The sequence below is a fragment of the Taudactylus pleione genome, unplaced genomic scaffold (genome assembly GCF_031769625.1).
Source record: "Taudactylus pleione unplaced genomic scaffold, aTauple2 ptg001437l, whole genome shotgun sequence".
NCBI lineage: Eukaryota > Metazoa > Chordata > Amphibia > Anura > Myobatrachidae > Taudactylus > Taudactylus pleione.
Window position 1 is genome coordinate 199004 of NW_028285836.1, and position 24759 is coordinate 223762.

Below are 24759 nucleotides of genomic sequence, written 5' to 3' on the forward strand. Positions count from 1 at the left end.
GAAGAGGACTGACCTTTTGGTGTCTCCATGTCTTGTCTCCATTTATCTGCCTCTATTTAGGCCTAATTCCGGGACTAAAGTCAAAGTCCCTGTAAAGTGGATGTATTTGCAGAGGGTTGGTTAATTAAATAATGAATATATTCTATTGTTTGTGTCATGACTATCCAACCCCTAAGACACTTTTGCAATGCCATTTAGAAATTGATTATCAGGTCTCCTGTTTTTACTTTTTCGCACCATTGCGGGGGTAACCACATGGATACAACTGTTGGAGCCATGAATTGCTTACCATTACTTCTGACAAATTGGGTATTTGTTACATTTCTATACTGAGGCCAAATTTGCTAGAGCAGTTCACATTATGTATTCAGAAAATTTCTGTCATCTTTTGAAAATATATTTTAGGTTTGCAACGCTTGAATTTCCCTGATTGTTTAACTTGGGACCAGCTGGAGGCATTCATTTTCTCCATTTGCAAGAACGAGCAGTGATATGATGCATCTCGAGGTGTTTGTCTCCCTCAAGTAAGCTTCTCCGAGGAAGTGCAATGGTTATAAGCAGCAGTAGATTGTGACATCATAGAAGAATGTTGTTATAGTGGCAGAATCTGCTAGCTGACTGTTTACATTCTATTGCCATGGTGACTGCATGGCAGCCACTCCTGAACATTCCGTGGACAGTATGACTATTCCGTAGAGTTCTGAACATTCCGTGGACAGTGTGAACATTCCATAAACACTGTTAACATTCCAATTAAGGTTTTAGACTATCTGATTAACTGCCGAGACAAGAAATGAAGAAAGGAAGGCTACCAGTTGGCTTGTGGGTGTGGCAGAGGCTTGCAGGAGGCAGTGCGTTCACAAATCATGCACCCAGAGAGAAAGAGAAAGAAGTCTGCATATGTTAATTGATAACATAGAGATGAATTGAAAAAAAATAATAACTCCAAGGCTCTAAATGACATTGAAATCCTCTGCTCTCTTTTGGTAACAATGAATCAAAGAAATGAAAGTATAGATTAAGGAGGAGGAGGAAAGGATGGGTGAAAATAGAACCAGGCCAAATGAAAAAACATTTCTAGGAGAAAAAGACACAAATATAGGGGTGCATCTTCTGTTTGGTTGGGAGTTGCAGTTCTGTCTCTTGGATACCTGGCTCCTAATTTACTGCTGCAGTTTCTAACTACCAGCCCAAGCTCTGACACAATGAGCCGACCATACTTGAGAACAAAGCATAAATAATCTTTTTTAGAAACCACTTTATATCATATACCATTATAAATCAATGTATATGTGTTTACATTTATAATACTTACCATATGCTAATCACCATATATTTAATCTTTTAAAGTCAGCTAAGTGGGCAAACAGTGCAAATATTACTTCATTTACACTTAAACTGTACAAGCTGTGAAATAATTTGAATATATGCAAAATATTTTGCAGCTAAACTTTCTGCTTATAAATGAAGTAATGTGTGCACTATCTATTTGCTTAGTTAACATTTAAGCATTGAATTATGGGTGGTTAGCATATGATATGTACTGCAAATTATAATATATATATAGATGTATTTATTTTTTATTAAAGAAAAGCTCTCACTAATTGTAATAGCATATGATTTATACTACCCATTGTGTTCATCAGCAATTATCAATGTCTCTCTATGTGAGGTAGCTGCTTGTGTCTGATAAGTAACAAATCAGAAGCGCAACCCCAAGCTTTGAGACATAAGAGAGCCTGAAAACCCTGAATCTAAGGTGCTGTTTGGCTGCTCTGTCAGGTGCAGCCCTGCTCTCTGTGATGGTGGGTTTTTGGCTTTCGTGGTTTAAAGAGAAATGGTGCTTATTTGCAAAGCATGCTTTTACACTCTCCTGGGTGATTGGAGCATAGATTTAAGGCTTCAATAAAAAAAGTATATAGGACCTGTGATGCTCTTGAGATTGTGGTTATGCACTCCACTACTGTCTCCAACTATGGCTTCCCTGTATTGGGGCAAGGTAGATTTTTACACAGTACCAAGCAAAACCGATTGGCTGCAGCAGTGCATCTTCATGGTGTTAGGCCTGAAGTGACCTAGGGGACTGCACCACTCCCTATAGCTTTACACCTGGCTCCAATCATCCAAGAAACTGTAAAAATGCACTGGGCACATGAGCCTCATTTCTCTTCATCAACTCAGAGCCAGAAAGCCCATCTTTGACATCCCTGGAGCCAAAAGGCTCCCATCCAACACAAGGATTGGGAACAAACTCCCACCTTGTTACATCACATACATAGCCATGTAACATGTGGAAGAAGTGAACAGAAAACTCAAATGCCATTAGGGGTAGTATAAAACATATACCACTAAAATTAGGGAGACCATTTAAAAACAAAAAAAAATAAAAAATTTGCTCAAGGGATCAAGTATGTCCAAGGGTCCCACTAGCATCGGTGAAGGGGGACCTGAAGATTCAGTTTTTTCCCTTCAATGGGGGCCATTTGGCTTTGAGGGGATGGGGAGAAATGGGGCCTATGCCCCCAGTGCTTGTTCTACAATCACATGTGAATACAACCTGCTGCTGCACTCATCTGCTTTCACTTTTGCATTTATAAACACTTCATATCATTCATTAAACAACTGAGAAGAAGAGGACTGACCTTTTGGTGTCTCCATGTCTTGTCTCCATTTATCTGCCTCTATTTAGGCCTAATTCCGGGACTAAAGTCAAAGTCCCTGTAAAGTGGATGTATTTGCAGAGGGTTGGTTAATTAAATAATGAATATATTCTATTGTTTGTGTCATGACTATCCAACCCCTAAGACACTTTTGCAATGCCATTTAGAAATTGATTATCAGGTCTCCTGTTTTTACTTTTTCGCACCATTGCGGGGGTAACCACATGGATACAACTGTTGGAGCCATGAATTGCTTACCATTACTTCTGACAAATTGGGTATTTGTTACATTTCTATACTGAGGCCAAATTTGCTAGAGCAGTTCACATTATGTATTCAGAAAATTTCTGTCATCTTTTGAAAATATATTTTAGGTTTGCAACGCTTGAATTTCCCTGATTGTTTAACTTGGGACCAGCTGGAGGCATTCATTTTCTCCATTTGCAAGAACGAGCAGTGATATGATGCATCTCGAGGTGTTTGTCTCCCTCAAGTAAGCTTCTCCGAGGAAGTGCAATGGTTATAAGCAGCAGTAGATTGTGACATCATAGAAGAATGTTGTTATAGTGGCAGAATCTGCTAGCTGACTGTTTACATTCTATTGCCATGGTGACTGCATGGCAGCCACTCCTGAACATTCCGTGGACAGTATGACTATTCCGTAGAGTTCTGAACATTCCGTGGACAGTGTGAACATTCCATAAACACTGTTAACATTCCAATTAAGGTTTTAGACTATCTGATTAACTGCCGAGACAAGAAATGAAGAAAGGAAGGCTACCAGTTGGCTTGTGGGTGTGGCAGAGGCTTGCAGGAGGCAGTGCGTTCACAAATCATGCACCCAGAGAGAAAGAGAAAGAAGTCTGCATATGTTAATTGATAACATAGAGATGAATTGAAAAAAAATAATAACTCCAAGGCTCTAAATGACATTGAAATCCTCTGCTCTCTTTTGGTAACAATGAATCAAAGAAATGAAAGTATAGATTAAGGAGGAGGAGGAAAGGATGGGTGAAAATAGAACCAGGCCAAATGAAAAAACATTTCTAGGAGAAAAAGACACAAATATAGGGGTGCATCTTCTGTTTGGTTGGGAGTTGCAGTTCTGTCTCTTGGATACCTGGCTCCTAATTTACTGCTGCAGTTTCTAACTACCAGCCCAAGCTCTGACACAATGAGCCGACCATACTTGAGAACAAAGCATAAATAATCTTTTTTAGAAACCACTTTATATCATATACCATTATAAATCAATGTATATGTGTTTACATTTATAATACTTACCATATGCTAATCACCATATATTTAATCTTTTAAAGTCAGCTAAGTGGGCAAACAGTGCAAATATTACTTCATTTACACTTAAACTGTACAAGCTGTGAAATAATTTGAATATATGCAAAATATTTTGCAGCTAAACTTTCTGCTTATAAATGAAGTAATGTGTGCACTATCTATTTGCTTAGTTAACATTTAAGCATTGAATTATGGGTGGTTAGCATATGATATGTACTGCAAATTATAATATATATATAGATGTATTTATTTTTTATTAAAGAAAAGCTCTCACTAATTGTAATAGCATATGATTTATACTACCCATTGTGTTCATCAGCAATTATCAATGTCTCTCTATGTGAGGTAGCTGCTTGTGTCTGATAAGTAACAAATCAGAAGCGCAACCCCAAGCTTTGAGACATAAGAGAGCCTGAAAACCCTGAATCTAAGGTGCTGTTTGGCTGCTCTGTCAGGTGCAGCCCTGCTCTCTGTGATGGTGGGTTTTTGGCTTTCGTGGTTTAAAGAGAAATGGTGCTTATTTGCAAAGCATGCTTTTACACTCTCCTGGGTGATTGGAGCACAGATTTAAGGCTTCAATAAAAAAAGTATATAGGACCTGTGATGCTCTTGAGATTGTGGTTATGCACTCCACTACTGTCTCCAACTATGGCTTCCCTGTATTGGGGCAAGGTAGATTTTTACACAGTACCAAGCAAAACCGATTGGCTGCAGCAGTGCATCTTCATGGTGTTAGGCCTGAAGTGACCTAGGGGACTGCACCACTCCCTATAGCTTTACACCTGGCTCCAATCATCCAAGAAACTGTAAAAATGCACTGGGCACATGAGCCTCATTTCTCTTCATCAACTCAGAGCCAGAAAGCCCATCTTTGACATCCCTGGAGCCAAAAGGCTCCCATCCAACACAAGGATTGGGAACAAACTCCCACCTTGTTTTTTTTTTTTTTTTTTGAAACCGTTCAGGTGTAAGATAACTTCTCCATTCCCAAAAGGGATACAGCCACTGTTTGAAGTATCTAACAACTCATCATTAGGTTTCATCCACCAAACGAAAACTTCCAATTACTGTACATCATATTAACTTACCAGAAAAAAAACAACAAACAAAGACATAGATCCTTTCCACAAAACTTATTAATAACAAAAACACCAATAAGTACTATCACTGAAATAACACCACCCCTTAAACAAATTATAAACATACTACAAAAAAATCATCCCTAAAACACTAGCACTCCTCCCACCCCAGCTAACTTAAACAAACAATTTCTTTCCATTTCCTATGTTTCCACAACCCCTCTGCATCCTCCCCCCCACCAGCATGCTTATCCCACATATAACATGTGTAAAGTTTCCCCAGTATCATATGAATACATTCCCTTGCATCAATATCATCTCGTCTAAACACATAAATATTCCTAACATCCCACAAAACTTCCGAAACACATACCATAATTAGCCACAGCAACCTTTCATTCACACTACCACACGCACCCAGCCCAAACATAGCCACCTTCCATGACATCACCTGAATCCCAGACAACTCTTTTATCAAACCACCCAAATCCTTCCACACACGCTGTGCATATGAACAATTCCAAAACAAATGGATCACACTCTCAAAACATCTACACCCTTCCCGTGGACACTCTTCTGACAAAACCAAATGTCTTTTCAACAGCACTTGTCTCACAGACAACACACCATGAAGCTTCATCCATACCACCTCCCTCTGTCTATTATTCAAACCACTCACATTAATCATCTTCCATGTTCTCACACTATCTGTGGAAGTCAAACCATCAATAAGACAAACCTCCTCACGCCCCTTCAACATTTTAATAACATTCTTCCTTTCTCTGAAGTCCTTCACACTCACCCCTAATAAATCAAATTTCCTCACAAACACTTCAATCACACTATACCAATTACACACTCTAAACGCCATTGGCACTGCATTTTCCCTGACACGCCACTTCAAGCCACACATCATCCAACCAGCCATATATTTCATCATATAAGCAGCCTTACTATCAATCTCCATCAATCTCAAAACTTGAGCAATATAATTCAACCCAAAATACACTTCTAAATTTGGAAACCTCATACCTCCATTCTGCCACTCTTTCATCACATGTTCACGTTTCAGACGCTCCATCTTACATCCCCAAAAGAAAAGAAACAGCATTCTATTAATCTTCCTCACACCCCGGGAACCTGGCGGAAACACATTTGCAATATGCAATAACATAGGTAACACCACTGCTTTAATAATTAGAACCTTCCCAAACATAGTCAATTTTCTTAAATTCCAAAAGTTAAGCTTTTTAGCCACTTTCCTCCCTACTTCATCCCAACTTTCCTTACCATTCAGACACTCATCAAAAATAACCCCTAACACCTTTATCCCACCTGACACACACTCCATCTGACTATCCCTCACACTACTGTCCCCAAACCCTTTCACTTTGGACTTGTCCCAATTAACCTTAAAGGCAGATGCCCCACAAAACAACTGTATTAATAATTTTGCTCTGTCCAAAGTAACCTTACTTCCACCCACAACAACCACATCATCCATATAAGCTAGTGTTTTCACACATCTCCCATTACTTCCAGGCACCAAAAAACCTCTAACAACCTTATCCCTACGCAACATACATAACAAAGGCTCAAGCACACAAATGAACATAATAGGAGACAAAGGACAACCCTGACGTACCCCAGACTCAATACTAACATGCTCACTCAAATACCCATTCACCAACAATCTACTACAAGCACCTGCATACAAACATCTAATCTTATTCACAAACTCCCCAGGAAAACCCATCCGCACCAGAACATTAAACATAAATACATGAGACACTCTATCATATGCTTTTTCGAAATCAAGCGCCATCACATACATCTTCTGCTTTCTTACTAGACAATCACCTATCATATCACGCAACAACATTAAATTATCATGCATACGACGTCCTGGGACCGCACATACCTGCTCCTCACCAATCACCTGACTAATAACCACTCTCATACGACATGCTATCAGCTTTGCAAACAACTTATAATCGGAGTTCAATAGTGTAATAGGCCTCCAATTTGCCAAACACCGCCTATCACCTTTTTTATGAATTAAAACAACCACACCTTCTTTCATAGAATCATTCATCTGGCCATTCACAAAAATATAACGCATGACTTCAACCAAATCAACTTTCACAACATCCCACATACTCATATAAAATTCAACAGGCAAACCATCCTTACCAGGAGATTTATTCCTCCCCATGCTCTTCAATACATCTTTCACCTCATCCTCAGACATATCATTCAATAATAAATCACAATCACCCATATTGACTTTTTCACTAACAGCACTCAACACCTCACTCTGCATATCTCCATCACCCACCTTCCATTCATACAATTTCTTATAAAATTTCTCAACCTCAAACATAACATCTTCCGCACCCACTTCCATACCACGATCATCCAATACCACATCCATAGCCTTAGACCCTCCACATATCTTTTTGAAAAAAAACCTGCTACATCTTTCATCCTTCTCCATATGTTCAACTTTCGCACTATATATAATCTGTCTACCCCTCTCCTCCAACATCTTATTCACCTCAAACCTCACTGCCTTAATATCATCTGCAACCTCTTGCCCCATTTCTCTCATCCTATACAAAAACCACAATCTCTTATTCAACCATTCATACCTATTACGCTTGCGCCGAGCCACAATATGGCCACTTCTTCTGAAAAACACACCCACTTTCATCTTCACCCATTCCCACCAATCAAGCACATTCACAAACTCACTTTTACACATCTGCCATTTAGCATAATTTTTAAAGAAATGTTTTCTAACTTGGTCATCTTCAAGCAACCGTACATTCAGCTTCCACACACCTTTCCCATGCCTCACACCATTCTTACATTCTACCTTACATATCAGACACTCATGATCAGAGTAAGACACACTCACTTGCACAAAACTAACACACTTCAAAACTTTAGTAACAAAAACATAATCCAAACGAGACTCAATCATTCCTCTATCAGCCTTATAAGTAAATAATGGCTTACCACCAGTACACACACTTGCAGCATCCACTAAATCAAAATCCACAATCATTCTTTTTAACATATTACCAGTCACATCCACCTTACTCGTACAAACGCTCTGCCTTCCCTGCACCTCAATTATACAATTCATGTCACCAATCAAAATAACAGGTGTTTTACCTGGTAAAAAATATACAATCTTTTCAAACAACTCTTTGCGCTCAATCAAATTAACTGGCGCATAAACATTAATGACCCTTAATTTAATCCCTCTAAAACAAATATCAACCAAAATGCAACGACCCTGCTCAATAATGACATAGGATTCAAAGGAAATCTCCCTACTCTGGGCTAATACCCCCACGCCATCATTTCTATTTAATGCAGAACCAGACCATATTGCAGCACCATGTGGCCATTCATCTTGTTTAGGAGCTTCACATATGCCACACTCCTGTAAACAAATTAAATCCCCCCCTTTAGCCCTAATATCTTCCAAAATTGCAGCTCTCCTGGCATTGGACTTAAATACCCTTACATTTTGGGAAATTATAGATATAGACATCGCGCCAGGCAAATTATAAGAAAGCAGCACATTACATCATGACTACATTGCCAACATTCATTTCCCACTACATACATCAATAAAGGATTCAACATCACCAGTGCTCAAAAAAGGCTGAGCAGGCGAATCCCCCTGCACACCACCCTCAGTCTGAATACACTGAGCAGGCTGATCAATAGCTTCCATAGGGACTGTAGCATCAACTGTGCCAGGCAAACACCCAGCAGACTGCATGCCAGTATCTGAGACAGGCTGACCAGCCATCACCACCACCTCCTGGCTGGCTACCTCCATATCACCCTCTTCTACTGGCAGGCCTTCAAAACGATTACTTGTAGTTACTGCAACCTTCACATCCAGCCGTGGGCGCTTTAAAGCGCTACCAGTCGCTACTCCACGATTCCTATTTACAGAGGTAAAACCATCCAGATCGTCTGAACTCCTAACAGTTGCAGGACTACTTCCACAACCAGACACGGTGTCAAAATCAGATTCGGATTCACTCCAATGACATTGCAAGGATGCTGTAGCATTGCTATCAGAAGGACTTGCTGAGGTGTCTGGAAACTCTGCTATGTTAGCAGTGCCACTCAAAGCAGGAGGGGAGGAACTGACTTGTGAAACAGGGGAGACAACTTGTCCAACAACTGAAGCAGGCACATTGCCTTTCTCAGCCTCCCACACAGTCTTAAACCCATATCTTTCCACCATCTCCACTTTAAACTTAAACTGCCTCTCCTGTTCCAGCAGCTCAGCCTCATTAACAGCAGGTGTTTCAGCATTACTCTCACTCCTGTTAACTATTCCACTCCCAGAATGTGATGGTACATTAAGCTGTTCATGCAGCCTTCTCGTATCCTTAGCCATTTCCTCAGGCCCTTTAGGGCAGCTCCTCATAACATGACCAGTATCCCCACATATGTCACACTTTCGTGCCTGAGGACATTCTGCAGCTTCATGCCCAGGCAAACCACAGTTTCTGCAACATTTTCCCACACTGCAATTTTCCTTAGTATGGCCATACTTAAAGCAACTCCTGCAAAAAAAAGGCTGGTCAGGATAAAACAAGTACCCTCTAGCTCCTCCAATATTAAAGTTCCCAGGAGGGTGCATAACTCCACCAATGCCACTGGGATCCAGTCTCAAGCGTACCCAAAATTTAGTCTTGCCGTTAAATATGCCGACATAATTTTCTAGGCGAATTCCTCCACGAACTGAAGAGCAATACCTGGACAGAAAAGCTCTAATAATGTCTGGCTCCACAAAGGGGTTGTACATGTGCACCGTTAATGGCCTCTCTGCTCCCATAAATAAAGGCAACACCTCAATTCCATGTAATAAAGGGTCTTTTGCAAAGGTTTTAACCCTCTCAAATGCATTCAGGCAGTTCTCAGGATGGCAAAAAGTCACATCATAAATCCCAGTTGAAGGAAACTCTTGAATACAGTAAATCTCCTCCTTACTTACCCCAGCCAGACCAACCAAAATTCTGTCCCATAAAGTACGCAGGGTTCTTCTTTGACCAGTAACCTCCTCAGCATATTTAAAGCGAATGGTATTCTTCAATCCAGACATCCTGGCAGCCTCAAGGACTCCAAACAGCAGTAGGCAATCACAAATCAACGTCCCAGGATCCCCTAGCAAGGAGACCCTGATTCCTTCCAACCAGACCAGATGCAGCAATTACACCACACCTGGTCCTAGCCAAAATGGCCGAGGATCACATCCTGCTACATGACATACAAAAGTAGCCATGTAACATGTGGAAGAAGTGAACAGAAAACTCAAATGCCATTAGGGGTAGTATAAAACATATACCACTAAAATTAGGGAGACCATTTAAAAACAAAAAAAAATAAAAAATTTGCTCAAGGGATCAAGTATGTCCAAGGGTCCCACTAGCATCGGTGAAGGGGGACCTGAAGATTCAGTTTTTTCCCTTCAATGGGGGCCATTTGGCTTTGAGGGGATGGGGAGAAATGGGGCCTATGCCCCCAGTGCTTGTTCTACAATCACATGTGAATACAACCTGCTGCTGCACTCATCTGCTTTCACTTTTGCATTTATAAACACTTCATATCATTCATTAAACAACTGAGAAGAAGAGGACTGACCTTTTGGTGTCTCCATGTCTTGTCTCCATTTATCTGCCTCTATTTAGGCCTAATTCCGGGACTAAAGTCAAAGTCCCTGTAAAGTGGATGTATTTGCAGAGGGTTGGTTAATTAAATAATGAATATATTCTATTGTTTGTGTCATGACTATCCAACCCCTAAGACACTTTTGCAATGCCATTTAGAAATTGATTATCAGGTCTCCTGTTTTTACTTTTTCGCACCATTGCGGGGGTAACCACATGGATACTACTGTTGGAGCCATGAATTGCTTACCATTACTTCTGACAAATTGGGTATTTGTTACATTTCTATACTGAGGCCAAATTTGCTAGAGCAGTTCACATTATGTATTCAGAAAATTTCTGTCATCTTTTGAAAATATATTTTAGGTTTGCAACGCTTGAATTTCCCTGATTGTTTAACTTGGGACCAGCTGGAGGCATTCATTTTCTCCATTTGCAAGAACGAGCAGTGATATGATGCATCTCGAGGTGTTTGTCTCCCTCAAGTAAGCTTCTCCGAGGAAGTGCAATGGTTATAAGCAGCAGTAGATTGTGACATCATAGAAGAATGTTGTTATAGTGGCAGAATCTGCTAGCTGACTGTTTACATTCTATTGCCATGGTGACTGCATGGCAGCCACTCCTGAACATTCCGTGGACAGTATGACTATTCCGTAGAGTTCTGAACATTCCGTGGACAGTGTGAACATTCCATAAACACTGTTAACATTCCAATTAAGGTTTTAGACTATCTGATTAACTGCCGAGACAAGAAATGAAGAAAGGAAGGCTACCAGTTGGCTTGTGGGTGTGGCAGAGGCTTGCAGGAGGCAGTGCGTTCACAAATCATGCACCCAGAGAGAAAGAGAAAGAAGTCTGCATATGTTAATTGATAACATAGAGATGAATTGAAAAAAAATAATAACTCCAAGGCTCTAAATGACATTGAAATCCTCTGCTCTCTTTTGGTAACAATGAATCAAAGAAATGAAAGTATAGATTAAGGAGGAGGAGGAAAGGATGGGTGAAAATAGAACCAGGCCAAATGAAAAAACATTTCTAGGAGAAAAAGACACAAATATAGGGGTGCATCTTCTGTTTGGTTGGGAGTTGCAGTTCTGTCTCTTGGATACCTGGCTCCTAATTTACTGCTGCAGTTTCTAACTACCAGCCCAAGCTCTGACACAATGAGCCGACCATACTTGAGAACAAAGCATAAATAATCTTTTTTAGAAACCACTTTATATCATATACCATTATAAATCAATGTATATGTGTTTACATTTATAATACTTACCATATGCTAATCACCATATATTTAATCTTTTAAAGTCAGCTAAGTGGGCAAACAGTGCAAATATTACTTCATTTACACTTAAACTGTACAAGCTGTGAAATAATTTGAATATATGCAAAATATTTTGCAGCTAAACTTTATGCTTATAAATGAAGTAATGTGTGCACTATCTATTTGCTTAGTTAACATTTAAGCATTGAATTATGGGTGGTTAGCATATGATATGTACTGCAAATTATAATATATATATAGATGTATTTATTTTTTATTAAAGAAAAGCTCTCACTAATTGTAATAGCATATGATTTATACTACCCATTGTGTTCATCAGCAATTATCAATGTCTCTCTATGTGAGGTAGCTGCTTGTGTCTGATAAGTAACAAATCAGAAGCGCAACCCCAAGCTTTGAGACATAAGAGAGCCTGAAAACCCTGAATCTAAGGTGCTGTTTGGCTGCTCTGTCAGGTGCAGCCCTGCTCTCTGTGATGGTGGGTTTTTGGCTGTCGTGGTTTAAAGAGAAATGGTGCTTATTTGCAAAGCATGCTTTTACACTCTCCTGGGTGATTGGAGCACAGATTTAAGGCTTCAATAAAAAAAGTATATAGGACCTGTGATGCTCTTGAGATTGTGGTTATGCACTCCACTACTGTCTCCAACTATGGCTTCCCTGTATTGGGGCAAGGTAGATTTTTACACAGTACCAAGCAAAACCGATTGGCTGCAGCAGTGCATCTTCATGGTGTTAGGCCTGAAGTGACCTAGGGGACTGCACCACTCCCTATAGCTTTACACCTGGCTCCAATCATCCAAGAAACTGTAAAAATGCACTGGGCACATGAGCCTCATTTCTCTTCATCAACTCAGAGCCAGAAAGCCCATCTTTGACATCCCTGGAGCCAAAAGGCTCCCATCCAACACAAGGATTGGGAACAAACTCCCACCTTGTTTTTTTTTTTTTTTTTTTGAAACCGTTCAGGTGTAAGATAACTTCTCCATTCCCAAAAGGGATACAGCCACTGTTTGAAGTATCTAACAACTCATCATTAGGTTTCATCCACCAAAAGAAAAATTCCAATTACTGTACATCATATTAACTTACCAGAAAAAAAAACAACAAACAAAGACATAGATCCTTTCCACAAAACTTATTAATAACAAAAACACCAATAAGTACTATCACTGAAATAACACCACCCCTTAAACAAATTATAAACATACTACAAAAAAATCATCCCTAAAACACTAGCACTCCTCCCACCCCAGCTAACTTAAACAAACAATTTCTTTCCATTTCCTATGTTTCCACAACCCCTCTGCATCCTCCCCCCCACCAGCATGCTTATCCCACATATAACATGTGTAAAGTTTCCCCAGTATCATATGAATACATTCCCTTGCATCAATATCATCTCGTCTAAACACATAAATATTCCTAACATCCCACAAAACTTCCGAAACACATACCATAATTAGCCACAGCAACCTTTCATTCACACTACCACACGCACCCAGCCCAAACATAGCCACCTTCCATGACATCACCTGAATCCCAGACAACTCTTTTATCAAACCACCCAAATCCTTCCACACACGCTGTGCATATGAACAATTCCAAAACAAATGGATCACACTCTCAAAACCTCTACACCCTTCCCGTGGACACTCTTCTGACAAAACCAAATGTCTTTTCAACAGCACTTGTCTCACAGACAACACACCATGAAGCTTCATCCATACCACCTCCCTCTGTCTATTATTCAAACCACTCACATTAATCATCTTCCATGTTCTCACACTATCTGTGGAAGTCAAACCATCAATAAGACAAACCTCCTCACGCCCCTTCAACATTTTAATAACATTCTTCCTTTCTCTGAAGTCCTTCACACTCACCCCTAATAAATCAAATTTCCTCACAAACACTTCAATCACACTATACCAATTACACACTCTAAACGCCATTGGCACTGCATTTTCCCTGACACGCCACTTCAAGCCACACATCATCCAACCAGCCATATATTTCATCATATAAGCAGCCTTACTATCAATCTCCATCAATCTCAAAACTTGAGCAATATAATTCAACCCAAAATACACTTCTAAATTTGGAAACCTCATACCTCCATTCTGCCACTCTTTCATCACATGTTCACGTTTCAGACGCTCCATCTTACATCCCCAAAAGAAAAGAAACAGCATTCTATTAATCTTCCTCACACCCCGGGAACCTGGCGGAAACACATTTGCAATATGCAATAACATAGGTAACACCACTGCTTTAATAATTAGAACCTTCCCAAACATAGTCAATTTTCTTAAATTCCAAAAGTTAAGCTTTTTAGCCACTTTCCTCCCTACTTCATCCCAACTTTCCTTACCATTCAGACACTCATCAAAAATAACCCCTAACACCTTTATCCCACCTGACACACACTCCATCTGACTATCCCTCACACTACTGTCCCCAAACCCTTTCACTTTGGACTTGTCCCAATTAACCTTAAAGGCAGATGCCCCACAAAACAACTGTATTAATAATTTTGCTCTGTCCAAAGTAACCTTACTTCCACCCACAACAACCACATCATCCATATAAGCTAGTGTTTTCACACATCTCCCATTACTTCCAGGCACCAAAAAACCTCTAACAACCTTATCCCTACGCAACATACATAACAAAGGCTCAAGCACACAAATGAACATAATAGGAGACAAAGGACAACCCTGACGTACCCCAGACTCAATACTAACATGCTCACTCAAATACCCATTCACCAACAATCTACTACAAGCACCTGCATACAAACATCTAATCTTATTCACAAACTCCCCAGGAAAACCCATCCGCACCAGAACATTAAACATAAATACATGAGACACTCTATCATATGCTTTTTCGAAATCAAGCGCCATCACATACATCTTCTGCTTTCTTACTAGACAATCACCTATCATATCACGCAACAACATTAAATTATCATGCATACGACGTCCTGGGACCGCACATACCTGCTCCTCACCAATCACCTGACTAACAACCACTCTCATACGACATGCTATCAGCTTTGCAAACAACTTATAATCGGAGTTCAATAGTGTAATAGGCCTCCAATTTGCCAAACACCGCCTATCACCTTTTTTATGAATTAAAACAACCACACCTTCTTTCATAGAATCATTCATCCGGCCATTCACAAAAATATAACGCATGACTTCAACCAAATCAACTTTCACAACATCCCACATACTCATATAAAATTCAACAGGCAAACCATCCTTACCAGGAGATTTATTCCTCCCCATGCTCTTCAATACATCTTTCACCTCATCCTCAGACATATCATTCAATAATAAATCACAATCACCCATATTGACTTTTTCACTAACAGCACTCAACACCTCACTCTGCATATCTCCATCACCCACCTTCCATTCATACAATTTCTTATAAAATTTCTCAACCTCAAACATAACATCATCCGCACCCACTTCCATACCACTATCATCCAATACCACATCCATAGCCTTAGACCCTCCACATATCTTTTTGAAAAAAAACCTGCTACATCTTTCATCCTTCTCCATATGTTCAACTTTCGCACTATATATAATCTGTCTACCCCTCTCCTCCAACATCTTATTCACCTCAAACCTCACTGCCTTAATATCATCTGCAACCTCTTGCCCCATTTCTCTCATCCTATACAAAAACCACAATCTCTTATTCAACCATTCATACCTATTACGCTTGCGCCGAGCCACAATATGGCCACTTCTTCTGAAAAACACACCCACTTTCATCTTCACCCATTCCCACCAATCAAGCACATTCACAAACTCACTTTTACACATCTGCCATTTAGCATAATTTTTAAAGAAATGTTTTCTAACTTGGTCATCTTCAAGCAACCGTACATTCAGCTTCCACACACCTTTCCCATGCCTCACACCATTCTTACATTCTACCTTACATATCAGACACTCATGATCAGAGTAAGACACACTCACTTGCACAAAACTAACACACTTCAAAACTTTAGTAACAAAAACGTAATCCAAACGAGACTCAATCATTCCTCTATCAGCCTTATAAGTAAATAATGGCTTACCACCAGTACACACACTTGCAGCATCCACTAAATCAAAATCCACAATCATTCTTTTTAACATATTACCAGTCACATCCACCTTACTCGTACAAACGCTCTGCCTCCCCTGCACCTCAATTATACAATTCATGTCACCAATCAAAATAACAGGTGTTTTACCTGGTAAAAAATATACAATCTTTTCAAACAACTCTTTGCGCTCAGTCAAATTAACTGGCGCATAAACATTAATGACCCTTAATTTAATCCCTCTAAAACAAATATGAACCAAAATGCAACGACCCTGCTCAATAATGACATAGGATTCAAAGGAAATCTCCCTACTCTGGGCTAATACCCCCACGCCATCATTTCTATTTAATGCAGAACCAGACCATATTGCAGCACCATGTGGCCATTCATCTTGTTTAGGAGCTTCACATATGCCACACTCCTGTAAACAAATTAAATCCCCCCCTTTAGCCCTAATATCTTCCAAAATTGCGGCTCTCCTGGCATTGGACTTAAATACCCTTACATTTTGGGAAATTATAGATATAGACATCGTGCCAGGCAAATTATAAGAAAGCAGCACATTACATCATGACTACATTGCCAACATTCATTTCCCACTACATACATCAATAAAGGATTCAACATCACCAGTGCTCAAAAAAGGCTGAGCAGGTGAATCCCCCTGCACACCACCCTCAGTCTGAATACACTGAGCAGGCTGATCAGTAGCTTCCATAGGGACTGTAGCATCAACTGTGCCAGGCAAACACCCAGCAGACTGCATGCCAATATCTGAGATAGGCTGACCAGCCATCACCACCACCTCCTGGCTGGCTACCTCCATATCACCCTCTTCTACTAGCAGGCCATCAAAACGATTACTTGTAGTTACTGCAACCTTCACATCCAGCCGTGGGCGCTTTAAAGCGCTACCAGTCGCTACTCCACGATTCCTATTTACAGAGGTAAAACCATCCAGATCGTCTGAACTCCTAACAGTTGCAGGACTACTTCCACAACCAGACACGGTGTCAAAATCAGATTCGGATTCACTCCAATGACATTGCAAGGATGCTGTAGCATTGCTATCAGAAGGACTTGCTGAGGTGTCTGGAAACTCTGCTATGTTAGCAGTGCCACTCAAAGCAGGAGGGGAGGAACTGACTTGTGAAACAGGGGAGACAACTTGTCCAACAACTGAAGCAGGCACATTGCCTTTCTCAGCCTCCCACACAGTCTTAAACCCATATCTTTCCACCATCTCCACTTTAAACTTAAACTGCCTCTCCTGTTCCAGCAGCTCAGCCTCATTAACAGCAGGTGTTTCAGCATTACTCTCACTCCTGTTAACTATTCCACTCCCAGAATGTGATGGTACATTAAGCTGTTCATGCAGCCTTCTCGTATCCTTAGCCATTTCCTCAGGCCCTTTAGGGCAGCTCCTCATAACATGACCAGTATCCCCACATATGTCACACTTTCGTGCCTGAGGACATTCTGCAGCTTCATGCCCAGGCAAACCACAGTTTCTGCAACATTTTCCCACACTGCAATTTTCCTTAGTATGGCCATACTTAAAGCAACTCCTGCAAAAAAAAGGCTGGTCAGGATAAAACAAGTACCCTCTAGCTCCTCCAATATTAAAGTTCCCAGGAGGGTGCATAACTCCACCAATGCCACTGGGATCCAGTCTCAAGCGTACCCAAAATTTAGTCTTGCCGTTAAATATGCCGACATAATTTTCTAGGCGAATTCCTCCACGAACTGAAGAGCAATACCTGGACAGAAAAGCTCTAATAATGTCTGGCTCCACAAAGGGGTTGTACATGTGCACCGTTAATGGCCTCTCTGCTCCCATAAATAAAGGCAACACCTCAATTCCATGTAATAAAGGGTCTTTTGCAAAGGTTTTAACCCTCTCAAATGCATTCAGGCAGTTCTCAGGATGGCAAAAAGTCACATCATAAATCCCAGTTGAAGGAAACTCTTGAATACAGTAAATCTCCTCCTTACTTACCCCAGCCAGACCAACCAAAATTCTGTCCCATAAAGTACGCAGGGTTCTTCTTTGACCAGTAACCTCCTCAGCATATTTAAAGCGAATGGTATTCTTCAATCCAGACATCCTGGCAGCCTCAAGGACTCCAAACAGCAGTAGGCAATCACAAATCAACGTCCCAGGATCCCCTAGCAAGGAGACCCTGATTCCTTCCAACCAGACCAGATGCAGCAATTACACCACACCTGGTCCTAGCCAAAATGGCCGAGGATCACATCCTGCTACATGACATACAAAAGTAGCCATGTAACATGTGGAAGAAGTGAACAGAAAACTCAAATGCCATTAGGGGTAGTATAAAACATATACCACTAAAATTAGGGAGACCATTTAAAAACAAAAAAAAATAAAAAATTTGCTCAAGGGATCAAGTATGTCCAAGGGTCCCACTAGCATCGGTGAAGGGGGACCTGAAGATTCAGTTTTTTCCCTTCAATGGGGGCCATTTGGCTTTGAGGGGATGGGGAGAAATGGGGCCTATGCCCCCAGTGCTTGTTCTACAATCACATGTGAATACAACCTGCTGCTGCACTCATCTGCTTTCACTTTTGCATTTATAAACACTTCATATCATTCATTAAACAACTGAGAAGAAGAGGACTGACCTTTTGGTGTCTCCATGTCTTGTCTCCATTTATCTGCCTCTATTTAGGCCTAATTCCGGGACTAAAGTCAAAGTCCCTGTAAAGTGGATGTATTTGCAGAGGGTTGGTTAATTAAATAATGAATATATTCTATTGTTTGTGTCATGACTATCCAACCCCTAAGACACTTTTGCAATGCCATTTAGAAATTGATTATCAGGTCTCCTGTTTTTACTTTTTCGCACCATTGCGGGGGTAACCACATGGATACAACTGTTGGAGCCATGAATTGCTTACCATTACTTCTGACAAATTGGGTATTTGTTACATTTCTATACTGAGGCCAAATTTGCTAGAGCAGTTCACATTATGTATTCAGAAAATTTCTGTCATCTTTTGAAAATATATTTTAGGTTTGCAACGCTTGAATTTCCCTGATTGTTTAACTTGGGACCAGCTGGAGGCATTCATTTTCTCCATTTGCAAGAACGAGCAGTGATATGATGCATCTCGAGGTGTTTGTCTCCCTCAAGTAAGCTTCTCCGAGGAAGTGCAATGGTTATAAGCAGCAGTAGATTGTGACATCATAGAAGAATGTTGTTATAGTGGCAGAATCTGCTAGCTGACTGTTTACATTCTATTGCCATGGTGACTGCATGGCAGCCACTCCTGAACATTCCGTGGACAGTATGACTATTCCGTAGAGTTCTGAACATTCCGTGGACAGTGTGAACATTCCATAAACACTGTTAACATTCCAATTAAGGTTTTAGACTATCTGATTAACTGCCGAGACAAGAAATGAAGAAAGGAAGGCTACCAGTTGGCTTGTGGGTGTGGCAGAGGCTTGCAGGAGGCAGTGCGTTCACAAATCATGCACCCAGAGAGAAAGAGAAAGAAGTCTGCATATGTTAATTGATAACATAGAGATGAATTGAAAAAAAATAATAACTCCAAGGCTCTAAATGACATTGAAATCCTCTGCTCTCTTTTGGTAACAATGAATCAAAGAAATGAAAGTATAGATTAAGGAGGAGGAGGAAAGGATGGGTGAAAATAGAACCAGGCCAAATGAAAAAACATTTCTAGGAGAAAAAGACACAAATATAGGGGTGCATCTTCTGTTTGGTTGGGAGTTGCAGTTCTGTCTCTTGGATACCTGGCTCCTAATTTACTGCTGCAGTTTCTAACTACCAGCCCAAGCTCTGACACAATGAGCCGACCATACTTGAGAACAAAGCATAAATAATCTTTTTTAGAAACCACTTTATATCATATACCATTATAAATCAATGTATATGTGTTTACATTTATAATACTTACCATATGCTAATCACCATATATTTAATCTTTTAAAGTCAGCTAAGTGGGCAAACAGTGCAAATATTACTTCATTTACACTTAAACTGTACAAGCTGTGAAATAATTTGAATATATGCAAAATATTTTGCAGCTAAACTTTATGCTTATAAATGAAGTAATGTGTGCACTATCTATTTGCTTAGTTAACATTTAAGCATTGAATTATGGGTGGTTAGCATATGATATGTACTGCAAATTATAATATATATATAGATGTATTTATTTTTTATTAAAGAAAAGCTCTCACTAATTGTAATAGCATATGATTTATACTACCCATTGTGTTCATCAGCAATTATCAATGTCTCTCTATGTGAGGTAGCTGCTTGTGTCTGATAAGTAACAAATCAGAAGCGCATCCCCAAGCTTTGAGACATAAGAGAGCCTGAAAACCCTGAATCTAAGGTGCTGTTTGGCTGCTCTGTCAGGTGCAGCCCTGCTCTCTGTGATGGTGGGTTTTTGGCTGTCGTGGTTTAAAGAGAAATGGTGCTTATTTGCAAAGCATGCTTTTACACTCTCCTGGGTGATTGGAGCACAGATTTAAGGCTTCAATAAAAAAAGTATATAGGACCTGTGATGCTCTTGAGATTGTGGTTATGCACTCCACTACTGTCTCCAACTATGGCTTCCCTGTATTGGGGCAAGGTAGATTTTTACACAGTACCAAGCAAAACCGATTGGCTGCAGCAGTGCATCTTCATGGTGTTAGGCCTGAAGTGACCTAGGGGACTGCACCACTCCCTATAGCTTTACACCTGGCTCCAATCATCCAAGAAACTGTAAAAATGCACTGGGCACATGAGCCTCATTTCTCTTCATCAACTCAGAGCCAGAAAGCCCATCTTTGACATCCCTGGAGCCAAAAGGCTCCCATCCAACACAAGGATTGGGAACAAACTCCCACCTTGTTACATCACATACATAGCCATGTAACATGTGGAAGAAGTGAACAGAAAACTCAAATGCCATTAGGGGTAGTATAAAACATATACCACTAAAATTAGGGAGACCATTTAAAAACAAAAAAAAATAAAAAATTTGCTCAAGGGATCAAGTATGTCCAAGGGTCCCACTAGCATCGGTGAAGGGGGACCTGAAGATTCAGTTTTTTCCCTTCAATGGGGGCCATTTGGCTTTGAGGGGATGGGGAGAAATGGGGCCTATGCCCCCAGTGCTTGTTCTACAATCACATGTGAATACAACCTGCTGCTGCACTCATCTGCTTTCACTTTTGCATTTATAAACACTTCATATCATTCATTAAACAACTGAGAAGAAGAGGACTGACCTTTTGGTGTCTCCATGTCTTGTCTCCATTTATCTGCCTCTATTTAGGCCTAATTCCGGGACTAAAGTCAAAGTCCCTGTAAAGTGGATGTATTTGCAGAGGGTTGGTTAATTAAATAATGAATATATTCTATTGTTTGTGTCATGACTATCCAACCCCTAAGACACTTTTGCAATGCCATTTAGAAATTGATTATCAGGTCTCCTGTTTTTACTTTTTCGCACCATTGCGGGGGTAACCACATGGATACAACTGTTGGAGCCATGAATTGCTTACCATTACTTCTGACAAATTGGGTATTTGTTACATTTCTATACTGAGGCCAAATTTGCTAGAGCAGTTCACATTATGTATTCAGAAAATTTCTGTCATCTTTTGAAAATATATTTTAGGTTTGCAACGCTTGAATTTCCCTGATTGTTTAACTTGGGACCAGCTGGAGGCATTCATTTTCTCCATTTGCAAGAACGAGCAGTGATATGATGCATCTCGAGGTGTTTGTCTCCCTCAAGTAAGCTTCTCCGAGGAAGTGCAATGGTTATAAGCAGCAGTAGATTGTGACATCATAGAAGAATGTTGTTATAGTGGCAGAATCTGCTAGCTGACTGTTTACATTCTATTGCCATGGTGACTGCATGGCAGCCACTCCTGAACATTCCGTGGACAGTATGACTATTCCGTAGAGTTCTGAACATTCCGTGGACAGTGTGAACATTCCATAAACACTGTTAACATTCCAATTAAGGTTTTAGACTATCTGATTAACTGCCGAGACAAGAAATGAAGAAAGGAAGGCTACCAGTTGGCTTGTGGGTGTGGCAGAGGCTTGCAGGAGGCAGTGCGTTCACAAATCATGCACCCAGAGAGAAAGAGAAAGAAGTCTGCATATGTTAATTGATAACATAGAGATGAATTGAAAAAAAATAATAACTCCAAGGCTCTAAATGACATTGAAATCCTCTGCTCTCTTTTGGTAACAATGAATCAAAGAAATGAAAGTATAGATTAAGGAGGAGGAGGAAAGGATGGGTGAAAATAGAACCAGGCCAAATGAAAAAACATTTCTAGGAGAAAAAGACACAAATATAGGGGTGCATCTTCTGTTTGGTTGGGAGTTGCAGTTCTGTCTCTTGGATACCTGGCTCCTAATTTACTGCTGCAGTTTCTAACTACCAGCCCAAGCTCTGACACAATGAGCCGACCATACTTGAGAACAAAGCATAAATAATCTTTTTTAGAAACCACTTTATATCATATACCATTATAAATCAATGTATATGTGTTTACATTTATAATACTTACCATATGCTAATCACCATATATTTAATCTTTTAAAGTCAGCTAAGTGGGCAAACAGTGCAAATATTACTTCATTTACACTTAAACTGTACAAGCTGTGAAATAATTTGAATATATGCAAAATATTTTGCAGCTAAACTTTATGCTTATAAATGAAGTAATGTGTGCACTATCTATTTGCTTAGTTAACATTTAAGCATTGAATTATGGGTGGTTAGCATATGATATGTACTGCAAATTATAATATATATATAGATGTATTTATTTTTTATTAAAGAAAAGCTCTCACTAATTGTAATAGCATATGATTTATACTACCCATTGTGTTCATCAGCAATTATCAATGTCTCTCTATGTGAGGTAGCTGCTTGTGTCTGATAAGTAACAAATCAGAAGCGCAACCCCAAGCTTTGAGACATAAGAGAGCCTGAAAACCCTGAATCTAAGGTGCTGTTTGGCTGCTCTGTCAGGTGCAGCCCTGCTCTCTGTGATGGTGGGTTTTTGGCTTTCGTGGTTTAAAGAGAAATGGTGCTTATTTGCAAAGCATGCTTTTACACTCTCCTGGGTGATTGGAGCACAGATTTAAGGCTTCAATAAAAAAAGTATATAGGACCTGTGATGCTCTTGAGATTGTGGTTATGCACTCCACTACTGTCTCCAACTATGGCTTCCCTGTATTGGGGCAAGGTAGATTTTTACACAGTACCAAGCAAAACCGATTGGCTGCAGCAGTGCATCTTCATGGTGTTAGGCCTGAAGTGACCTAGGGGACTGCACCACTCCCTATAGCTTTACACCTGGCTCCAATCATCCAAGAAACTGTAAAAATGCACTGGGCACATGAGCCTCATTTCTCTTCATCAACTCAGAGCCAGAAAGCCCATCTTTGACATCCCTGGAGCCAAAAGGCTCCCATCCAACACAAGGATTGGGAACAAACTCCCACCTTGTTACATCACATACATAGCCATGTAACATGTGGAAGAAGTGAACAGAAAACTCAAATGCCATTAGGGGTAGTATAAAACATATACCACTAAAATTAGGGAGACCATTTAAAAACAAAAAAAAATAAAAAATTTGCTCAAGGGATCAAGTATGTCCAAGGGTCCCACTAGCATCGGTGAAGGGGGACCTGAAGATTCAGTTTTTTCCCTTCAATGGGGGCCATTTGGCTTTGAGGGGATGGGGAGAAATGGGGCCTATGCCCCCAGTGCTTGTTCTACAATCACATGTGAATACAACCTGCTGCTGCACTCATCTGCTTTCACTTTTGCATTTATAAACACTTCATATCATTCATTAAACAACTGAGAAGAAGAGGACTGACCTTTTGGTGTCTCCATGTCTTGTCTCCATTTATCTGCCTCTATTTAGGCCTAATTCCGGGACTAAAGTCAAAGTCCCTGTAAAGTGGATGTATTTGCAGAGGGTTGGTTAATTAAATAATGAATATATTCTATTGTTTGTGTCATGACTATCCAACCCCTAAGACACTTTTGCAATGCCATTTAGAAATTGATTATCAGGTCTCCTGTTTTTACTTTTTCGCACCATTGCGGGGGTAACCACATGGATACAACTGTTGGAGCCATGAATTGCTTACCATTACTTCTGACAAATTGGGTATTTGTTACATTTCTATACTGAGGCCAAATTTGCTAGAGCAGTTCACATTATGTATTCAGAAAATTTCTGTCATCTTTTGAAAATATATTTTAGGTTTGCAACGCTTGAATTTCCCTGATTGTTTAACTTGGGACCAGCTGGAGGCATTCATTTTCTCCATTTGCAAGAACGAGCAGTGATATGATGCATCTCGAGGTGTTTGTCTCCCTCAAGTAAGCTTCTCCGAGGAAGTGCAATGGTTATAAGCAGCAGTAGATTGTGACATCATAGAAGAATGTTGTTATAGTGGCAGAATCTGCTAGCTGACTGTTTACATTCTATTGCCATGGTGACTGCATGGCAGCCACTCCTGAACATTCCGTGGACAGTATGACTATTCCGTAGAGTTCTGAACATTCCGTGGACAGTGTGAAC